The sequence below is a fragment of the Mustela nivalis genome (genome assembly GCF_964662115.1).
Source record: "Mustela nivalis genome assembly, chromosome: 1".
In the NCBI taxonomy this organism is placed as follows: domain Eukaryota; kingdom Metazoa; phylum Chordata; class Mammalia; order Carnivora; family Mustelidae; genus Mustela; species Mustela nivalis.
The window spans coordinates 128,868,032-128,891,470 of record NC_139020.1 but is presented as its reverse complement, the minus strand read 5'-3'; the positions used below and the strand labels follow the sequence as shown (position 1 = coordinate 128,891,470).

General features: G+C 39.2%; 1 protein-coding gene across 8 annotated transcripts in view; it reads left to right on the top strand.

Moving 5' to 3' along the window:
• Positions 1-23,439, top strand: part of NEK11 (NIMA related kinase 11) — a 248,879-nt gene that overhangs the window by 14,339 nt on the left and 211,101 nt on the right. The gene's annotated exons all lie outside the window — the stretch shown is intronic.

Sequence of the window (23,439 nt, the reverse complement as noted above, 5' to 3'; positions counted from 1 at the left end):
GGCAAGCTGCCCAGCTTTCTGCCTGACACACAGCAGGTGATTCCTCTGTATCTGTCACTTACTGAAACAGGATCAGCTGAGGGAGGCTTCTTCTTTTCTTAGTTTTTCCCTTTCTGAACTGATCTGGTTCCTTTTTTGACACATGCATTGACTTGTGGGCAATTTTAGTTAGCACAACCCTTATAATTATTTTGAACTGAAAATCCGCATTGTGATTATCATCCACCTTTAAAGAACTTGGAATGAGATACATCTATAATATAAACCTCAGAGAAATGAGAAAGTGGAAAGTTCTCAGGTTAAAATTAGTTTTGGGGTCTCTTTATTACTCTTGAGCCAATTTTCCTGGGGAAAAAAGTTGAGTTGCCATGACATCCCTTTCTAAGTAGTGAATTTAGAGTGATGTACATGACTTAAAAGTCAACAGGGGAGAAACACAACCCTTATGTTACTATTGGTTTCTTGACCAGTTATTTCTAAGCTTGTTTTTGGAACTAATGATTTGTAATGATTTGGAACTAGTGATTTGTAAGTTTCTATTTATATGGGAAATAGACACAGTTGACACCGCAAAGTTCCAAAAGTTAGTTTGTATGCTACACTAATTATATATTGTATAAATAATTTCATGTAATATTAAAAGTAAGCAGTTACTGAGGGTTGCTGGGGGGAGAGGGATTGGGAGAAGGGGGTGGGGTTATGGACATTGGGGAGGGTATGTGCTTTGGTGAGTGCTGTGAAGTGTGTAAACCTGGCGATTCACAGACCTGTACCCCTGGGGATAAAAATAGATGTTTATAAAAAATAAAAAATTAAAAAAAATAAGCAGTTAATGTTATATGACATTCATTGCTTTAAAATACCATGAAATTGAATTTCTATTCCATACATTAATAAGAACATAATCCCTTTTTATTTCTCAGCTGCTTTCATGGCCTCTATTACCTGATACTTATAAGTATGAATGAACAGTTATGAAACCTTTGACACACCCTTGTCCTACCTCAGTAGGACATACTTGGTACAGCAGTGCTTTTATTTAGTAATTATGTGAAAACCCACCTGAAGTTTTAGTTATTGAAAAAGCAAACTCTGGGTATGAGGAAACTTTGGAAGATGATGGTATGCTCATTATCATGATTGTGGAGATGGTTTCATGGTCATATCCATATGTCAGAATTTATCAAATTATATATATTAATATGTATAGTATATGATATATCAATTTTACCTTAATAAATGTGTTTAAAATATAAAACCTGGACTATGATATTTGAAAGCCTCTCAGATTATTAAACTGGTTGATTTTGCAGTTGCTAGTCATAATCATCATGAAATTTGATAGTTTAAGCTGAATGTTGCTTTCTAATCTTTGGGTTCAGACCAGTCAATCTTCTATTTTTTTGTTCAGAGAAAAATTATAGGCCTTGATTTTCATGACCTTTATTGAGCAAGCGAGGAAGGAAATTTAAATTGTATGTTGATCCTCTTGTCATGTGTTCTAGGTTTCCAAATTTCTAAGAGTAGGAAATTTATAATATTGAAGCTTTGATTAGAATGTGTCTGGGTGTTATATGCACCTGATGAATCACTAAATTCTACCCCTGAAACTTGAGCAATATGTATTACCTAATAATTACCTAATAATACTTAAATAGAATTTAAATAAAAAATTAAAATAAAAGAATGTTTTTGGGTGTCAGCTTCCTCAACTTCTCCCATAAATGGTGGACACTCAGCATTTTCATTAAAGCTTGATTGACATTTCCACTTTTCTATTAGTTTTAATTTGGAGAAACCCTTAAAAACCTAGTTAGGTTCTTTGCCTTCCATTAGGGAAAATTGGAGGAGATTTTTGGTCTAGTAGCTCTCTGTTGCCTCACTCCCTTCTTTCCCATCTCCGTGGCCTTGCACAAATGTAGATACTGTGGATTTGGGGGCAAGATCAGCCACTCTACTTTTTACAAAATGAGATTTGCCATTTGTTGATCAGCTGCCTTTTTTTTTTTTTTAAAAGATTTTATTTATTTGATAGACAGAGATCACAATTAGGCAGAGGCCGGCAGAGACGGCGGGGGGTGGGGGCGCGGGGAGCAGGCTCCCCGCTGAGCACAGAGGCTGACATAGGGCTCGATCCCAGAACCCCAGGATCATGACCTGAGCCGAAGGCAGAGGCTTAACCCTCTGAGCCACCCAGGTGCCCCTGATCAGCTGCTTTTAATTCATGTTCTCTTTCAAAGATATTTCAGTACAATGATTATTGAGCTTTAATGAGAAGTTTTATTATTTTTAGAATTGTTTTTACAAAGGAAAGCTGTAAGAAGAATCAATGACAGATGTGATTTGCAAGGCTATTTAACAATATTTAGAGAAGTAAAACATTTGGATATTTGATATGGATGAGATTTGATATGTATCTGTAGGTGACTTTTAGCAAGCCTTACTATCTTTAAAGAAGTTGAGTTTTGAGCTCATATGGGTGAATTACATTCAGAAGTTTTTGAAAACAGAAAAGCAGATAATTTTCTCAAGGTAAAACTTATATTGGCATTATTTTGCTGGCATAATCATAAAAACTCTGTATGTATATACAGACATACACACGAAAAATATATGTTTACACACACAAGTGTGTGTGTGTGTGTGTGTTTAGACATACCTTCTTGATTTTACAGCTTTTTGGTTCAACAGTAATTTCAGCAGCAAAGGCTGTACTCAGCTGATAACAAATATCCTTCTTTGTTGGATGAAGAAGTCAGGGCTCACTCAGTATTTCATAACCACACTTAGACACTAGAGTATCCTCTGGGGATTTCTACTTTATAAAAATTCAGAAGGCATTAATATGGCCCCTCGTTGAAAAGCCCACACTGAGAAACACTAACTATACCCATGCCTCTGCAGCGTGGGGTAATTGTGGGGTGTCCCCTCGGCAGCTGCCGCTGGCTTGTGTTATGCCATTAGCTAGACTCACTCCAGGATTCCTTGGAAACTGTGTGCCTGCCTGAATAATTTATTACCCAGTGATCAATTATTCATTACTCATTATTACAACCGCAATAAAACCTAAGACCTAAAGGTAGAATCATTCTGCCACTTATGAATATCCAGCAGATCATCTGGAGATTGCAGTAGAGTTTGAAGTCCACACGCTCACCACTGCCTGTTTGTTTCTCTGGAAGGATTCCAGAGAGAACAGCCTTCTGAAACAGAATCAGAACCAATGAAAGCAATAACAGATAACTCCCTGCTGCTTGGGCTGTATTGGTTCATCTAGTCATACTGTTTATCTTTTTAATTCTGACCTTTTTTACACCTAGAAATAAAATTTCAGTTTAAAAGAATTTTGGAGACATTTAGGGCACTGTTGGTTTATTAAACCACTTTTAGGAAGTAAACAAGGATACGAAACTTGTCCTCAGAATAGTTTCGGGTATAAAATGCGGGTACCTATAGTATGTTTTATTGACATTAGTCATACTGCACTTGGTTGTTCCATTAGAGTTATATTTGTGTTGTATTTTATTTGTTAGATCATATCTTTAATGTAAATAAATGGCACATTTTTCACATATATAGAAAGCATTTTAATCAAAGTACTATGAAAGTATAACCAAAAGAAGCCTAATTGTAATTCTTTTAATTCAAGAAGTATAATAGGAAATTTTTGGCTTAAGCTAGATGTGCTATTCCTATTTTTTAAATCATCACCAAGCTTTTAAAAATGCATTGAGTAAACTTGGGAGAGTTTGAAATTCCACTTACTTTGGGCTGTAAAGCAGAGATTTGCCCTTGGGGTTTACTTTGCCCTTGAACACTCTGGCATGGAAGAATGGAAAAAATCTGAATAGAAATAAATAGAAAATAATAGAAAATAATAGAAATCTGTGACACTTCACACTTGGGGTTGCCATTTTAGTTTTGTGCCATTTTCTGTATGGTCACTTCTAAAAGTAAGTTAATACTGATTTTGTGCATCAGAGTTCTAACTCCAGCTTATAAATGAAAGTCCCAAACTGTTAAGCAAGCATTTTTTAGAAGAGGTTCCAGATTTTTTAATGTGTTGTTGTTGGTTCTTCAAATGGAATGTAGGCTGTATGTTCAAGCAAGTCTTAAATGGCCTAAACCTATGTCTTTCACACTAAACTACATATATATGATTTTCCAGATGATGCACCAAGCAGGAATTTAAATATGGATATACTTTAACTAGCCTAAAAATATATGGATATTTTTTTAAAAAATTTTTTTAATTTATTCTTCTCCTACCCACTTAAGCCTCCATGAAACAAGATGGGATTGGGAGGGAGACAAACCATAAGTGACTCTTAATCTCACAAAACAAACTGAGGGTTGCTGGGGGGGTGGGGGTTTGGGAGAAGGGGGTGGGATTATGGACATTGGGGAGGGTATGTGCTTTGGTGAGTGCTGTGAAGTGTATAAACCTGGTGATTCACAGACCTGTACCCCTGGAGATAAAAATATATGTTTATAAAAAATAAAAAGTTAAAAAAAAAAATAAAAAAAAATTTTTTTTTTAAAAATTTAAGTCATATGTGAATATGTCACAGAGTGAAAATTTACATGATTTTTAAATGTTTAATATAATTTAACTAGGTTACACATTCATATGGCTCAAAAAATATCAAAAAGTATACTGTTCAAAGTCTCTTCTCATCCCTGTCCTCCTTTTTCTGAGTTCCATCTTCTTCCCCAAAAAGTAACCACTGTTAAGAATTTCCTATGGATTTTTCCAGAGTTGCCATATGCATATATAAGCAACTCTGGAATTCTTATTTTTGTCCCTTTCTGATAAAAACTCACATTTTACACAGCTCTATTTCATGCTTTTCTTCTTATGCCAGAGTATCTTGGAGCTTTTCCCATGTTAATATTAGAGAATGTTCCCATTCTTTGTTTTAACAGCTGTATATGGCTCTTCTTTAGTGTATTCACTTTCCTGCTGATATACACTTGGGTTGTTGTTATTAAAAACCCTGCTGCAGTGAATAATCCAGAACATTTGTCATTTCACAAACATGGCACTATTTGTTGAATGAATTTTAAAAACAAAGCATGAGATTTCAGAGATATGTCCTGCATTTGGCAGTCCCATCTCAGGGGTCTGAGTTCACCCTTCTTTGCTATTAGAGGTATCTTGCTGGAGAAGTTTGAGAGGCACCACTGGAAACTTGTTATTGAGGTCTAGTGGCAGGATGATTTTTCACTTTCTGAAATAACTTTCTGTGAAGTGATAGTGACAACAATGTTCCTTTGTCATCCTGTGATTCCTGGAGGTGATGTAAGAAAATATGTGTAAATCTGGTGGCACATTATTTATAAGCAAATATCACGTAAAATTATCTAGTTTACTTGTAGGCAATTTGATATAATGAAACGTTGATAGCTATGAAGCACCAAATGCTGGTACCTTTGAAAATGTTAATAGGTGTTCTGTATAAAAGGGAGAGATCCATGATTAAGCAAGTTTAGAAAACACTTGGTTCCACAAGGTGAAGCCAGTGTTGTTTTTTTTTTTTTTTTTTTTTTTTTTAAAGATTTTATTTATTTATTTGACAGAGAGAAATCACAAGTAGATGGAGAGGCAGGAAGAGAGAGAGAGAGAGGGAAGCAGGCTCTCTGCTGAGCAGAGAGCCCGATGCGGGACTCGATCCCAGGACTCCGAGATCATGACCTGAGCCGAAGGCAGCGGCTTAACCCACTGAGCCACCCAGGTGCCCCTGTTTTTTTTTTCATTGAGGGACTCATCACAGACTTAAATCTGCTGGCATAGATTACGATGCTTCAAGAGCTTTTCCAAAACTTGTTCAACCACTGAACTCCCTTTTTTTCCAGGCCACTCTTACTAGCCCTAGAGTAGCAAGGAGCCCAACTTAGGAAATACTACCCATGTTGGACTCCGTGGTGCATGTTGAAGTTAGTGGTCCTAAGCATATGTGATATTTAAATTTACAAAAGATTGAATAGGGGCAGTATAAAGGAAAGTCACTATTTTGAAACTGACCGTTATGAACAGCAGATGGTGGTAATGTAACATGCAGACGAACTATTAATACACGGCCGTGTTTCCAATGACAGTATTAATTCAGGGTTCATAATGTCATCCTCACTTAATTACAGTCTGCCAATATTTTAATATCACTGGTTAAATGAATAAAAGGCCAAAAACATGTCATTAATATACTTCTAATTTCTTCCTAGGAAAAGCAGAAGTTGGCTAAGAAATAAATTTGGGGAAATCTTTTCATTTCCTCAGAAAATTTTAACTGGCATGGTTTAGTTTTTCTTGTTATCTTTGTATTTGATGGACATTTCCTAATTTGTGGGTACACAAAGATGTATGTGTGCTCTTTCTTGAAAGAAAAAGCCATAGATTTAACCTAACTTAACTCTCTACTGCCCATAACAATGGCAAAGAGCAGGTTCATTCAACAAGCATCTAGTTGATAGCTGTCCAAGAGATGAAGCAGCTATAGTCATTGTCCTCCAGAGAACGACATTTGGGCTGAAAGTAGGGTGTGGACTCAAATAGCTCTATCAGAAAAGTCATGGGGTGCGAGGTGTCAGGGTCTCTGAGAGGCTTAGAGAAATATGGGTCTCTTTCATTCTTCTGAGGTCTATTAAATATAAAACTGTGTAAAACCAGGCAAAAAAAAAGGGGGGGGTGTTTTAAATTTAAATTTAACACCAAAAAATTTAATATGCAAAAATGCAATGCACTGTGACTATATTGCTCCCAGGATAATTACAGAATTAATACAGATTTTAATTTCTAGTGTATTATAGTTATAATATATAGTGTATTATAGTTCCGGAATTGGGAAAGACCTTTAAAGCTGTATGGGGAACATCTTTCTGATCCGTCAGTGTGTCTGTGCAACAGAGGGTATAATCTGGCTTGGAGCTCTTGTCAACAGTCAACATTTGAAGCCCTTCATGAATCTGCAGCACTGAACAAAAGGCCATTTTGGCCACTATAGGATAAGCCCTGATGCAAAAGATAAACCTAGAGGAACTGCAGGGAGAGGAGTCTCTTCCAGTGAAGAACATCTGGACCTATGTGATGGACATGGAATTGCTGAAAATGGCCCAGGGATGAGTGCACCCTAATATGTGAAACCATAGTTTGAGATGACCCATCAGAGGTACCCTTCGGCAGCATCACACCCTGTCCCTGCCACCTCCTCACTCCAAGTTGGTTAAACTTGCTTTACTTCTACCATAGCAGAAAGACCATCTTCAGGCAAGGGTGATATCTTAATAAACAAGCCAGACCATGTCACCCCTGAGGACAGAAGAGCCATGACATCTTCCTCTTCCCTTGGTGGGGAAGGGATCACTTTTTTTTTTTTTTTAAAGATTTTATTTATTTATTTGACAGACAGAGATCACAAGTAGGCACAGAGGCAGGCAGAGAAAGAGAGGGAAGCAGGCTCCCCACTGAGCAGAGAGCCCGATGCGTGTCTTGATCCCAGGACCCTGGGATCATGACCTGAGCTGAAGGCAGAGGCTTAACCCACTGAGCCACCCAGGTGCCCCAGGGATCCCTTTTTTCATTTGAAGATCTGTCACTTCAGGTTCTTCAGGAAAAAAAAATAAAGGGATCCACTTTTTATCAGCCAAGTACTTAGTGTAACAGAATCATTCGGTCAGCAACAGGAAGCAGTCTTTACCTTAAGTAACCTACAGTGTGAACACCATCCTTCAGTCTCTGGTGAATGGGTAGCTTGCTAACAATATCAGGTGCTGTGCTAGGCATGGGATAAAGCAGCAAGCACACTGAGTCACCTTCTCGGGGAGAGATCATTCTGGGGAGGCTGTGGAGAGAGAGACAATGAGTAGTGCTATGAGAGATAATGATTTGAGTGCTGTGGAACAAAATAAAATGGAAAGAGGATTGGTTGGGGTGGGGGTGTGTCTATCTGCTAAATACTAGTATATTGTATTATGTTTAGTGTTAAAATGATAGTGAATAGTGACTGACAGGGTACCTGGGTGGCTCAGTCGGTTAAGCGTCTGCCTTCAGCTCAGGTCATGATCCCAGGGTCCTGGGATCAAGTCCTACATTGGGCTCCCTGCTCAGTGGGGAACCTGCTTCTCCCTCTCCTCCCTACTCATGCTCTCTGTCACTATCTCTCTCTTTCAAATAAATAAATAAATAAAATCTTTAAAAAAAAATAGTGACTGACAGAAACACCCAAGACAAGAGCATTAGAAGGAATTTTGTAGCAAAAGCTATCACTAAAGCTCGTTTTTCTAGTAGCAGAAGGACACAACCTTTTTTCCGTATGCTTATGTTTCTGTGTCTGCGCAATAGTGCACAGAGACCAAGTATGCTTTTTGTTATTCAGTTCCTTTTCCCTGGAGAGTTGGGGCCAGGGGAAAAGGAGGACTGTGTGTTCAGAGAAGTGGCACTCAGGTTTTTTTCTGAAGGGCTTTAACTTCATTTAACTGCCCTGAGGTCACTGGAGACTTTTATAAAATCTCCAGCTGACATCTCTCTCTGTGTCTGTTCATTGTGTATCTTTCTCTGCTCTGCAGAAGAGCTTTGACACTGGATGAATGAATGCCATGGAAATGGGATGGGGAGATCTCAGGGGGGATAGCTGCCCCTGTTCCTGCCCTTGCAGACAGTGTCTCCCTAGATATGTTAGGAGTTCGGTATTTTCAGAGGGACGTTCAGTTTTCCAGGCTTTAGCTTCATTCATTGACTGAAAAAATTTTGTTTCTACCTCACTGGCCAACACACTTAGTGTTTTTTTCCCTGGCCACTGTCAGTGATGTGAAGGCGCTCAGGAAATTCCTTCAGTTGGGTCCTGAAAGTCTCCAGATATCTTCATTAATGGTTTCTTTTGGGAAGCAGATGGATCTGTTGTGCAGTGACTGTTTATTATTCTTAAGTCTTACCCTAAGGTATGGGTGTCCCGCCTCCCAAAATATGGGCTATGTATTTCGGTGAGGGAAAGTGAACAGTATTTGAAACTCTCTATGAGTGAAGTCACTCTTGGTCAGAAATCATGGCAGTTGCTACCTATGGTGCTGGGAGAGATAGAGAGAAGCTTGCTATCGTATGCCCAGATATAGAGCTGGGTCATCAAGCGTCCCCAGTTTCTTCCTTCAGAGAAGATAACAAAGAGGGTTGGAACAGATGCCCTACACAGAGGCAGGCAGCCTCTCCTGTCCTTGGTCCCCCATTTGAGGGAAAGCGAAATCAGCCCTGAATCAGGGCCGTTCAGATACTGAAGAATCCGCTCTTCAGAGGTCTGAAAGCAGTTGGTGTAATATCTAGACCTTGTTTATCATTGTGTTTTATGTAAGTAAAACCCATTGACTCAGCTCCATCTCTTTATGTCTCAAAATTTCCACCCCAGTTCCCTTAAATAACTTATACTATAATATAAACAAGAGAAGGAAATCACCCCTAACTTTAGATCCAGAGACAGTCATACCTGTCTGTCCCTGATCCTCACAAACATGTCAATCTGGGTGACAGGAACTGTCCCAGGGTACAGTTGAGGTGTTGTGGAGAGGGGAATAGTTCAAATCTAAGGTGCGCTAAGAACTGAGACCAAAGGTAAGATTTCCTGGATCTCCACTAAGGATTGAACCATTACATCTTGAAAACAAATTCCAATTGATTAAAGATGAAGTTTTAAATTTTCTTTTGTCTTAATTTTCTGTGAATATAAAATCGATCAAGGTTGATCCAGAAAATAGCAGACATTGTCTTCTTATATTGTTTCCCATTAATAATAATAGAACTTTACCTTTTAAAAAGAAAATGTACTTAAACAGCACTGCTGTGTTTGATTTTGCAGTAGTTCTATAAGGATGGCTTGTATAAAAAAGTTTAAAAAAAAATTCCAGGTAAACTACAAGGTATTACTGATCTCTAGTTTAGGAGAACCTTTAATTGACACTGAAAAGGCATTTTCAGTTTACTTTAAGCATTATTTTTCTTGGTTCCTATGAAAATATGTTTTATTATTATTATTTTTTAAGATTTTAAATACTTATTTGACAGCAAAAACACAAAAGCAGGAGGAGAGACAGAGGAGAAACAGGCTCCCCATTGAGCAGGAAGCCCTATGTGGGGTTCAATCCGAGGGCACTGAGATTATGACATGAGCCAAAGGCAGAGGCTTAATCTACTGAGCCACCCCGGCGCCCCTGAAAATATGTTTTAGGTAATCTAAACTATTATGAATTGCTTCATATTTATTTCAGGGTAGTTTTTCTGGAACTGGAGATTCAAATACAAGAGGAAACTTTATTAAATACATTAATTTTATTTTTTACATACATTCTTTTTTTTTTTTTTAAGATTTTATTTATTTGACAGACAGAGATCACAAGTAGGCAGGTGGGGGTGGGGTGGGAAGCAGGCTCTCCACTGAGCAGAGTCCTATGCAGGGCTCCATCCTAGGAGCCTGGGAACATGACTGGAGCCAAACGAAGCCAGAGGCTTTAACCCACTGAGCCACCCAGGCGCCCCTTTTACATACATTCTTAAAGAGGGTAAAACCATTATTACCAAATAGTCTTATTTTGCTAACATAAGGGGCACCTGGGTGGTTCAGTTGGATATTTTGCTGACATAAGTTAGAATTTTAGAAGTGTAACCCACAAGAAATAAACCACGTTTTAAAATGTAATAAAAAACCCCATCAGAGAGTCTTGTCATTCACTGAAGGTGTGAGATATATGTGTTAAATAGCATTTATATCCAAGTATGCACACAGTAGATTCCCATCTGATTGGCTTTTTCTCCTGATTAGAGTTAATTTTAATTTTAATTTTAATTTTTTTTGACAGGCAGAGATCACAAGTAGGCAGAGAGGCAGGCCAAGAGAGAGGGAGAAGCAGGCTCCCTGCCAAGCAGAGTCGATGCAGGGCTCGATTCCAGGACCCTGGGACCATGATCTAAGCTGAAGGCAGAGGCTTTAACCCATTGAGACCCCCACTGAGCGCCCCCCCCCCAATTTTTAAGTGGCCCCACTGGTAGTAGCATTGCTCTGAGCACCTGTCTTGCTTCAATAGATAAATATGTTTCAGTTCCTTTAAATGTTCCCATGACCTCTTGAGTTCCTCATTTGTAATCATTGTCTTGTACCCTTTCTATGTCAAAAGAATTTACAGCAGAGATAGACAAATAGAGGATTGGCAGGTTTGAGCCCTTTCTCCCTTTATCAAAAGTGTAAAAGTAAAATAGACCCAGTGACCAAGAATTTGCTTGGTTAGCAAGAGTCAACTATAAATAGCTTTCATGATTGAATAACATAGGCAGGACTGGCTACATAATTTGTGGGGTCTAGTACAGAAGAAAATGCAGGGCACTTTGTTAAAAATTACTAAGAATTTCAAGCCAGTGATAGCAGAATGTTAAACCAAGCACTGGCCCTTCTAATCATTGTTAACAATTTCACTTCTAGATGTACACCCAAAAGAGAATATGTGTTCACACAAAAACTTGTACACAAGTGTTTAACAGCATTATTCATTATAGCCCAAAGGTAGAAACATCACAAATGCCCATCAGCTGACAAATAGATAATAAAATTAGTGTGTGTGTGTGTACACATTTCTGTATCTCTATACAATGGAATATTATTTGGCCATGAAAAGGAATGAAGTACAGATACAACATGAATGAACCTTGAAAACATTCTGCTAAGTGAAAGAAGCCAGTCACAAAAGACCAAATGATCCATTTATATGATCACATTTGATCATATAAATATCCAGAATAGGCAAATCCACAGAGACAGAAATCACAGGTTAGTGGTTGCCAAGAACAGTGGTTTGTAGGGGTGGAAAATGATTGCTAATGGGTAAGAAGTTTCTTTGAGAATTGTATTAGTTCTCTAGGACTGCCATAACATAAAACCACAGACTGCGTGGCTTAAACATCAGAAATGTATTCTCTTATAGGTCTGGAGGCTCGAAGTCCAAGATCAAGGTGCCATCAGGATTGGTTTCCTCTGAGACCTCTCTCTTTAGCTTATAGATGGATACCTTCTCACTCTGCTTCATATGACCTTTCTGTTGTGTGTGGATGCTCCTACATGTTCCCTTGGTGTCTTTCTCTAATAGGGACACTGGTCTTAGTAGATTAGGGCCCAATTCTAATGGCCTCAGCTTAACTTTATCACCTCTTTAAAGACTTTGTCTCCAGGACGCCTGGGTGGCTCAGTGGTTTAAAGCCTCTGCCTTTGGCTCAGGTCATGATCTCAGGGTCCTGGGATGGAGGCCCGCGTCGGGCTCTCTGCTCAGTAGGGAGCCTGCTTCCCCCTCTCTCTTTGTCTGCCTCTCTGTCTACTTGTGATTTCTGTCAAATAAATAAATAAAATATTTAAAAAAAAAAAGACTTTCTCTCCAAATAACCAATTATATTCTGAGGTATTGGGGTTGGGACTTCAACATATGAATTTGGGGGAAGGGGCAGGGAACAAAAAATTCAGTCTATAACAAAGGTGATGAAAATGTTCTAAAATGAGATAGTGGTGATGGTTGCAAACCTGTGGGAATATACTACTAAAACCACTGAATTGTACACTTTAAAAGTGAATTTTATTTTAGGTGAATTATATCTCGATAAAGCTGCTATGAAGAACAAATAAAAATAAATCATACATGGCTCTTGCTTTCAGAGTTTATAGACCGATCATCTCAACAAGGATATAAAGAGGCACTTTCAACCCCTTGCATGGTAGGTGTGGTAGATGGAGGTGCACTTATCCCATCTTTATGGAATGGAGGACACATTGTAGAAGACAGAGCATAGGAGCCAAATCTCACAGGAGGAATATGAATTTGGTAGGAAGAGGTGTCCAAGCAAGGGAAGTAAAATGAGTGAAGGAATGAAACCCTGGCATGTACAAGAACTGAGACATTGTTATCCTGTCCCTCCTTAGTCTAATCTGCTTTCAATATTATCAATGTCTTCACTACTGGATAGAGGTTCAGTTACTAATGAAGTAGTTTTAAGTCAGACTCTTCTGCATTCATATCTTAATCTCTCCTTGGATAATTATCTAAGTTATCAGCCTCAGTTTCCTCATCTGGATGATGGAGAAAAGAATAAATATTCTATATGGTTATGAATATATTAGCTCTGCCCCTCTCATTTCTCTATTCCTTGGATAACCTGATTCTAGCACCCCTAAAAATCTTAATCATCATTCCTTGGGCTGACTTTAGTGACAATACTTCTTTTGAAATGAGTTTCCCAGGCCTGAGGGAACCAAGCATATTTATACCACAACCTTTCATACATTTCAAGATCAGCTGGGAACCTCAGAAGCTCTTAGCAGTTACATTGTACTGACGTCTCATATTGGATCTGGAGGTCAGCTATTCTCCTTCCCACAGACTGGTCAGCCATTTTACTCTTCAGCATTTCACTCATCTTAGATTTGAGAATTTGGTTTTCCCACCTGTAACTCTGAAACTTAAGGTTTAGTTTTGCAGAATTTAACTTGGGTGGTTTCAGCTCACATTTAAGCTTCTTCCATTACTTTGAAAAATTGACTCTGCTTGTGTTTATTGATTATGCTCCCTGGCTTTGTGTCTTCCACAAACTTGGTCAGTATATCTTTTTGGATCTTCAGCCACATCATTAATAAAATGTTTATGAAGATATTGTTCGGGGGGTACCTGGGTGGCTCAGTGGGTTAAAGCCTCTGCCTTCGGCTCAGGTCACGATCTCAGGGTCTTGGGATCGAGCCCCGCATCAGGCTCTCTGCTCAGCGGGGAGCCTGCTTCCCTTCCTCTCTCTCTCTGCCTGCCTCTCTGCCTACTTGTGATCTCTGTCAAATAAATAAAATCTTAAAAAAAAAAAAAGATAGTGTTCGCGATGGATTCTGATAGCATCATAAGAGAGAACATCTGCAAAGTGTCCCGAGACCCACAACTCCAGCATGACTGGTTTGCTTGTTCAACCAGCCATGAATCCACATGAAGATTCCATATCTCCCATATTAAAGGCTATCACAACACTCTTCTCATTGACATCTGTTAACATGACTTCATCAGATGGGCTGAAATCATGATATACCATGACTAATTGCTTCTTTCTCATCAACCAATCAAATAACCATCTCACAAAAAGAAATTAGGTTAATTTAGTATGGCTTATTTTCCATAAGCCCATGTGAGTCCCTGCTGGCCGCTGCTTCATGTTCTAAATGCTCACAAACCATCTGTTTAATCATTCAATTCCTCAGCTTTGCCAGAAATTCTTGTCAGTCTTCTTGCTCTACAATTTCTGAAAGATTCTTGTCATGAAAATTGGAACATGTACTTTGCAGGGGGTGAGGGTCAAGAGGGCGCCTCTCCCTTTTTTCCTGGTTATTCAAATTATCAACCTCGGTGCAGAGAATATATATCTTTGAGTTGTGTTCCCAGTTGTAGTTCATTCGGGTTTGACTTTGTAAGTTCAGAAGGCAGGAGACGTAGTGGGGAGGTGCTCAGGATTCAGAAGTAGGGTCTCAGTTTCATTATTACTAGGTGTGGTTTGCCTCTTAATTGATTGTGCTTTTTTTTTTTTTTAAGATAGATTTCTTTCTTTATTTATTTGACAGACAGGGAGAGAGTGAGAGTGAGCACAAGCAGGGAGAGCAGCAGGCAGAGGGATAGGGAGAGGCAGGCACCCCACCCCTCTTCAGCAAAGAGCAGTGAGCCCGATGTGGGGCTTGATTCCAGGACCCTGGGATCATGACCTGAGCTGAAGGCAGATGCTTAACTGCCTGAGCCACCCAGGTGCTCCTGACCGTGCCTTTAAATGAAGGTCTTAACCTGTCTGTATCTTAGTTTCTTTATTCCAGAGGTGAGGATTATAATAGTCTCTTAGCAGAATGCATGGTGCCAAATCACTGGCCCTTATATTGGCACTTGGGATTGTCATAATTAACACCAGTATAGCTATTTTAACGGTTGGATGTTTTCTTATGATTATCTCATACCTTGGCCTGTGGTTCTCTTTTTAGGATATTTGTTTCATCCTTTGAAGGTGCATGCTGCTTTCTTATAACTTGTAATTATTTGTCTTCCCTCCCTCTGGATTGCAAACCCCTCAAAGGCGGAGGCTGTGCCTCAGACAAGTAGAGTGTCTAGCACAGCACGGTTGCTTTATACACATTTACCAAATACAGAAACTGGGATTAAGGTAAGAGTTGAGAAGCTTTTCTTAAATTAGATGTCAAAATGCACTATTCCATATGTAAGTTGGAATTCTGTTTCAAATGAGTTCTATTTAAAAGAATCTCTGATGTCCTCCTGGGGGACATCTCCACTACTGTGTGTCTAGAATGAATGGTCTATAGCACAAAGGATCCAGAGATTGTCAGAGGCGAGACTTACACCTATGACATTACCATTAATATCAGCAATAATAGTAGTAGTAATGGTAATAGTCATACATTCCAAGAAGTTTGGAATTAAATTCGAAGTTCAACTATAACCACAATTTTTGGCCAGTGTATCTGTGTTCTCCTTTTCCCTATTTCTTAGTTCCACCTACTCTTGCTTGTCTCAGTTTTCTATTTTATTATGTAAGTTATGTCAAGTCCTTTGTGGAATGAGGCTGAGTAGAAATACATGAAAGTCATAGATTATGTAACAAGGTATGTTCAAAGGGCCAGGGGGCAGCTATATCTTATCACTCTACTAGAAACTGAACAAAAGAAAACCAATGCAAACTGCAGCTTTATGATGTGGGCCAAAACTGTAAGGGAGGTTTTACTAATGGTGTTTTAAAACTGGCTTTTGGCATTTGGGGGTTTGGGGATCTTGGTATTGGCTGTGGAATATTCTCAGGAGGGTGTGTGGTCAAGTTCACAGCCTTTCTGGGTTCTAGTGTTGTTATCTGTGAAGTAAGAGGGCTGGCTCAGCAGCAATTTCCAAACCTTTGTTGTCCAATGAGATCTCATGCTTTGTGGGATGGGTGGGGACCCCATGTTCTCTCACTTGGGCTTCTCTTCAAACCTGCCCTACCCCAAGCCTCTAGAGGACTCTGGGACTCTTCCACACTCAGCTCTGGCAGTCTTCTGGACCCCTACCGGCTCTGAACCTTATTACTCAAAGTGTGCTCCCTAGACAAAGCAGCATAGGGCATCCTCTGGGACCTTGTTGGAAATGTGCAGTCTTGGGCCTCCCCAGACCTGTATTGGAACAGAGCTCCCCAGGTGATTTGCCTGAGTGACAAAATGTGAGAAGTGCTACTCTGAGATCCTGTGTCCCTTCTTTGAGGCTTCCTCAGATATCACACTTTATGAGTCTAACAGTTTTTTCTTTCATTGTGTGAACTTAACAGTTTATCCTCAAATTCTTAAGGTTCAGAATTTCTAGATATAGTGCTAGTGGAAAACCATGCCTAAGACTCTTTTTTACTTTGTGCTGTGACCTGAGGAGGTGGTGGTCTGTGCTGAGTTCCTGTGGACTTCTTGGGCAGGTGGGACAAAATCTGTACAGCCATCTCGGTGAGGTGCAGTAAGCACAAAGGTTCTGAAGCTCTTTATTTAGCCAGGCTCCCCTCCACCCCCCTACTTCCTAAGGAAATAGGAAGACCCGTGTAATCAGAGACAGGCCAGTCGTGTGTCCCTATCTCCTCCTCTTACACAGTCGACTGACTTTTTTGCATGTTACAAGTCAATGACTGCATCCATAAGCTGTCATGCAGGGAAACTAGATCCTTCCTAGTAGTAGCTTCTATTTTGGGTTCTGTTGGTAGATGAAACTGTGGCTTTCTGGTGCATAAAAACAGATTTTTTTTTTTTTTTTTTTTTTTACATATAAGCACTACTCAGCAAAAATGTAAGACCCAGAAACAGTTGCATAAACCTGTTAATGGACATTATTACAGAGTAATACAGTAATACAGAGCTTCATTTTCTCCCTTTGCACCTCAAAATTAAATATAGTAATCTGTTTTATGCTATAGTCAGAGTTTTAGCTTAAGTACATTTATTACGATGATGAAATGATGATGATGAAATGGAGACTGAAATTTAGAAATACAGACCTTTTGCTATTTTGGCTGTCTCAGTGTTAACTTGCAGCCAGCCAGCACTCTGCTATAAATAAAAGTAGGGGACTTTATTTCACTGAAAGCCTAAATTATGTTTTCATTTTATTTTTGGAGGACCTACCTTCGTCTTGCTTTGGTCATAATTTAATTTCACTTTAAACAGTGTTTATCCCATTTTGGTTTTTACCTAGTCAAGTAAATGGAGTTAATCAGTTTTGTTGCTTTTTAAAACTCATATTTGTTGCTGTATCTTGATTTCATGGTAGGCTTTGTATTGCATCTGATCATCTCATTGAAATCCACAATTCTAGTATTTTTCTGTCGTGTTCAAAATAAAAACTTGACATGAATTATGCATTAGAATATTGCATTTTGAATATTAACCTAACATTAATTATAAATTTGGAGCATATAACAATCATAACAAAAGCTAACCCGATTATCTATGCTAAATTATTCTTTCACATCCTTACTGACATTGTCATGCTCCTTAATTTCCTTGCTGACAATAAACAGAATCTTTGCTCTAAGCACAGTACTTAGTATACTAAAGTGTGACAGAGTGAATGAGTGATTATTGCATAATCTTATGTTATCAATATTTGTTCTTGTTTTTAGAGCATACTACATATTTTAACAATTTTTAATCAAGTGATTTTTACAGTGAACATTTTGAAAACTGGCCCCCTCTCACACACAAAATTATACCTGTAGGGTTCTGGTACTTAGGAGAACCTCAAAAATGTAGATTATACCACCTTGCTAGGAAAGATAAGTCTTGGAAAACACTGTTTTCCTCTTCTGCATGATCTCATCCCATCTCAGTCCAAATCTGGGGTTCTGTAATTGGCAAAGACTCCCAACAATTGGTAAGATTGTCTATAAAATTCAAATGATAATTAATGAAAAATAGACATAACCTTATTAGTACTTTACCAAGAGCAAGACCATTGCTCCAATCACTTTGAAGAGGCTTTTGATTCTGTTTTTCCCCTTTTCTTTAATGCTAAGGAGGGAAAGAAAAGAATAGGAGTTCTTGTTCTTTGAAAAATGGTTTGAGAATGAAAAAATTGTAGTCTGTCTTAGTAGTGGATACTGAAGATCTTCATACTAAAGCAAGAGAGGAGAAACTTAAATTTGAAGACAAAAGTGGTTCTTTGGTATTGGCAGTCTCCTCTTTCAAGAAGTAAATGGTGGCTCTGCTGTAGTATGCTATATGATCTTGGATAAATGCTTAACTTCTCAAGACCTTAATAGGTTGAGGTGCTTTGATTGTTCTCTTCTGGGAAGGTCTTGTCTAACTTTGAAATTCTATAAATACATAAAATCCATCCCAAAATTGGGGAGGAAATTGAACAAGGGGACAGGATATGGAAAACTGGGTAGCTTTGTGCTTCTCTTGGGTCAGTTCATTGCAGTGGGTGTTATCATCTCTGAGATAATGTGAAGCATCTAGGCAAAACCACTTTCCAGGTTGCCATTTTTCTTTGTCAATGCTAACGTTATTATCAGCTCATATAGGTTAGTCAGCTTCCAGATAAGGGCTATTTGACAAGTATGCAAAGAAGCAAATTTTTATTAACTTCCACTTTCTGACTGATGCCCAGTGTACAAATTGATATGTCGCTGCAAGGGACAAAATCACGCATAGGAGTTATGATCCCCACTACCTTTGCAACAGTGCTTGATGTGTTGTTGATTTTGATCACTAGTCAAATATTTATGGAATATCCACTATATGGTAAGACTTGTGCTAGACACTGAGAATACAGAAATGAATGAAATCTAATTATTCTCAGTCTGGGAGTGGAGATGAGAAGAAAGGCTTGAAAGTATGTGATTGTTGAAGTAACACTTCTGATGGTAGAGGTAATGAATAAGCTGAATTTTGAGTGATGAGAAATATGTAAGCTTGGTCCTGTTCAAACACGTTGGACACTGCCAGGTGCTGGGAGTTCTATAGTGAATAAAGTGTGACCCTGACCTTTACGGTGCCTGTAGTCCAGTAAGGGAGCTCATATGAGAATAGATGTTGTCATAGGATACAGTGAGAGAATAGAGAAGCGGCTCCTAACTTAGCCCTGGAGAGTTCTAGAAAGACTTTCAGATGAAAGCCTCTCATAATGCCATTTATATGAATAAATATCACCTATAGTTCTTGGAACTTTGTTTTCCTTCTTCTAAAAATTGTAATGATCAAGGGAAGGAAAACCGAATGGGAGAAATCAGAGAGGGAGACAAACCATGAGAGACTCTGGACTCTGGGAAACAAACTGAGGGTTATAAAAGGGAGGGAGTGGGGGCATGGGGGAACCAGGTGATGGGTATTTTTTTTTTAAGATTTTATTTATTTATTTGACAGAGAGAGACACAGTGAGAGAGTGAACAAGTGAACACAAGGAGAGGGAGTGAGAGAGGGAGAAGCAGGGTTCCCACTGAGCAAGGAGCCCAATGTGGGGCTCACCCCCAGGACCCTGGGATCATGACCTGAGCTGAAGGCACATGCTTAATGACTGAGCCACCCAGGCACTCCAGGGTGTTGGGTATTAAAAAGAGCACATGTTGTGATGAGAACTGGGTGTTATATGCAACTAATGAATTGTTGAATATTACATCAAAAACTAATGATGTACTATATGTTGGCTAACTGAACATAATAAAAAAAATTGTAATGATCAACCTTGTGTTTCTAACACCTAATGACTTCATCTTAATTTCTTAAGTGAGAGGGTCCAGACTGTGAAAAACAAAGTAATTCCTTATATTAGTAATTTTTCTCTCCTCTCTATATAGAGAATTATAGAAAAAAGCATACTTATTATTATCTATGAAAGTATGTTTTCTTAATTTGGGGGGAGAAGAGAAGAGGAGGAGGGAAACCAGAAATTTTAGGGACTTTTTTTTATGTCTTTTTCACTTCGTTGATTTATATATTTTGTATTTTTTTAAAAGATTTTATTTGTTTATTTGACAGAGAGAGACACAGCAAGAGAGGGTACACAAGCAGGGGGAGTAGGAGAGGGAGAAGCAGGCTTCTGGCTGAGCAGGGAGCCCAATGCTGGACTCGATCCTTGGACTCCGGGACCCCAGGGTCATGACCTGAGTTGAAGGTAGATGCCCAATGACTGAGCCATCCAGGCGCCCCATATATTTTGTATTCTTTGTTCTGCTAAGTTATCCATGCTCTTTACTTCACTCTTTGCCTTCTTGCTCCTCATTTTAGATTACTCCTATTTGCTTTCATAGCTCATCTATCTCTACCCAAGGGAAGGAAGGGAACACTGGTGAAATTTTAATCATTTTGAATCCTGATACTTTCTGGTAACTCCTAAAAAAATTGGCATTTGAGAATTTTGAATTAATGACAAAAATTAGGTTTTGAAATTAAATACCAGGTTGTCTTAGTTTCCAGATTTACTAATGACAAATAATTTCTAGTCATTTATTCAAGAATTTTTCTTATTATACATCTGTTTTTGTATAATTCTTTATAGTTCACTTTGTCATGATTTTTTTAAGATTCATACAAATGTTCAAGTAGAAAAGAGCCATTATGCCTTTTGCAGTTTAAATTAGGAGACTTAGTGCTTTATAAGTACAAATGAGTGTGCACCAGATTCTTCATCTCTGATTCTAATCTCTTCTTTAAAAGTCTTCTCTTCCGGGGGGAGGAGTCAAGATGGTGGAGAAGTAGCAGGCTGAGACTACTTCAGGTAGCAGGAGATCAGCCAGATAGCTTATCTAAAGATTGCAAACACCTACAAATCCAACAGCAGATCGAAGAGAAGAAGAACAGCAATTCTAGAAACAGAAGATCAACCACTTTCTGAAAGGTAGGACTGGCAGAGAAGTGAATCCAAGGCAACAGGAAGATAGACCCTGGGGGGAGGGGCCAGATCCCGGCAAGCGGCGGAGCAACGGAGCACAAAATCAGGACTTTTAAAAGTCCATTCTGCTGAGGGACATCACTCCAGAGGCTAAACCAGGGTGAAGCCCACGCAGGGACAGTGTGGCCCCAGGTCCCGCAGGGTCACAGAAGGATCGGGGGTGTCTGAGTGTTGCAGAGCTTAGAGGTATTAGAATGAGGAAGGCGGCTACAGAGACAGAGCTGAGGTGTGAGCTCCCAGCTCGGGGTTACCTTGAACTGGTCGCAGGCTTGGTGAGTTTGGAGCGCGGCTGGAGGCCACAGAGATGGGAGTAATTGGGTGCTGTTCTCTGAGGGCACACTGAGGAGTGGGGCCCCAGGCTCTTGGCTCCTCCGGGCCAGAGACCGGGAGGCCACCATTTGTATTCCTGTCCTCCAGAACTCTACGGAAAGCGCTCAGGGAACAAAAGCTCCTGAAAGCAAACCCGAGCGGATTACTCACCCCGGCCCCGGGTAAGGGCGGTGTAATTCCGCCTGGGGCAAAGACACTTGAGAATCACTACAACAGGCCCCTCCCCCAGAAGATCAACAAGAAATCCAGCCGAGACCAAGTTCACCTACCAAGGAGTGCGGTTTCAATACCAAGGAGAGCAGCGGAATTCCAGAGGAGGAGAAAGCAAAGCACGGAACTCATGGCTTTCTCCCCATGATTCTTTAGTCTTGTAATTTAATTTTTTTCCTTTTTCAATTTTTTTTATTTTCTTCTGCTAAATTTTTTTTAGCTTTAACCCTTTTCTTTTCTAACGTTTTTAAACTAGTTTATCTAATATATATTTTTTCTTTTTTTATACTTTTTCTTTATTCGTTTTCTTTTATTAATTTCTTCTTTTCTTTCTTTTTTTCTCTTTTTTTTTCTTTCTGAACCTCTTTTTTTTTTTTTTAAGAATTTATTTATTTATTTGACAGAGAGAGATCACAAGTAGACAGAGAGGCAGGCAGAGAGAGAGGAGGAAGCTGGCTCCCTGCTGAGCAGAGAGCCTGATGTGGGACTCGATCCCAGGACCCTGGGATCATGACCTGAGCAGAAGGCAGTGGCTTAACCCTCTGAGCCACCCAGGTGCGCCTCTGAACCTCTTTTTGTCCCCTTTCGACCCCCTCACGATTTGGGGTCTCTTCTGATTTGGTTAAAGCATATTTTCCTGGGGTTGTTGCCATCCTTTTAGTATTTTACTTGCTCCTTCATATACTCTTATCTGGACAAAATGACAAGGTGGAAAAATTCACCACAAAAAAAAAGAACAAGAGGCAGTACCGAAGGCTAGGGACCTAATCAATACAGACATTAGTAATATGTCAGATCTAGAGTTCAGAATGACGATTCTCAAGGTTCTAGCCGGGCTCAAAAAAGGCATGGAAGATATTAGAGAAACTCTCTCAGGAGATATAAAAGCCCTTTCTGGAGAAATAAAAGAACTAAAATCTAACCAAGTTGAAATAAAAAAAGCTATTAATGAGGTGCAATAAAAAATGGAGGTTCTCACTGCTAGAATAAATGAGGCAGAAGAAAGAATTAGCAATATAGAAGACCAAATGACAGAGAATAAAGAAGCTGAGCAAAAGAGGGACAAACAGCTGCTGGACCATGAGGACAGAATTCGAGAGATAAGTGATACCATAAGACGACACAACATTAGAATAATAGGGATTCCAGAAGAAGAAGAAAGAGAGAGGGGAGCAGAAGGTATACTGGAGAGAATTATTGGAGAGAATTTCCCCAATATGGCAAAGGGAACAAGCATCAAAATCCAGGAGGTGCAGAGAATGCCCCTCAAAATCAATAAGAATAGGTCCACACCCTGTCACCTAATAGTAAAGTTTACAAGTCTTAGTGACAAAGAGAAAATCCTGAAAGCAGCCCGGGAAAAGAAGTCTGTAACATACAATGGTAAAGATATTAGATTGGCAGCAGACTTATCCACAGAGACCTGGCAGGCCAGAAAGAGCTGGCATGATATTTTCAGAGCACTAAATGAGAAAAACATGCAGCCAAGAATACTATATCCAGCTAAGCTATCACTGAAAATAGAAGGAGAGATTAAAAGCTTCCAGGACAAATAAAAACTGAAAGAATTTGTAAACACCAAACCAGCTCTACAGGAAATATTGAAAGGGGTCCTCTAAGCAAAGAGAGAGCCTAAAAGTAGTTGATCAGAAAGGAACAGAGACAATATACAGTAACAGTCACCTTATAGGCAATACAATGGCACTAAATTCATATCTCTCAATAGTTACCCTAAATGTTAATGGGCTAAATGCCCCAATCAAAAGACACAGGGTATCAGAATGGATAAAAAAACAAAACACATCTATTTGTTGCCTACAAGAAACTCATTTTAAACCCGAAGACACCTCCAGATTTAAAGTGAGGGGTTGGAAAACAATTTACCATGCTAATGGACATCAGAAGAAAGCAGGAGTGGCAATCCTTATATCAGATCAATTAGATTTTAAGCCAAAGACTATAATA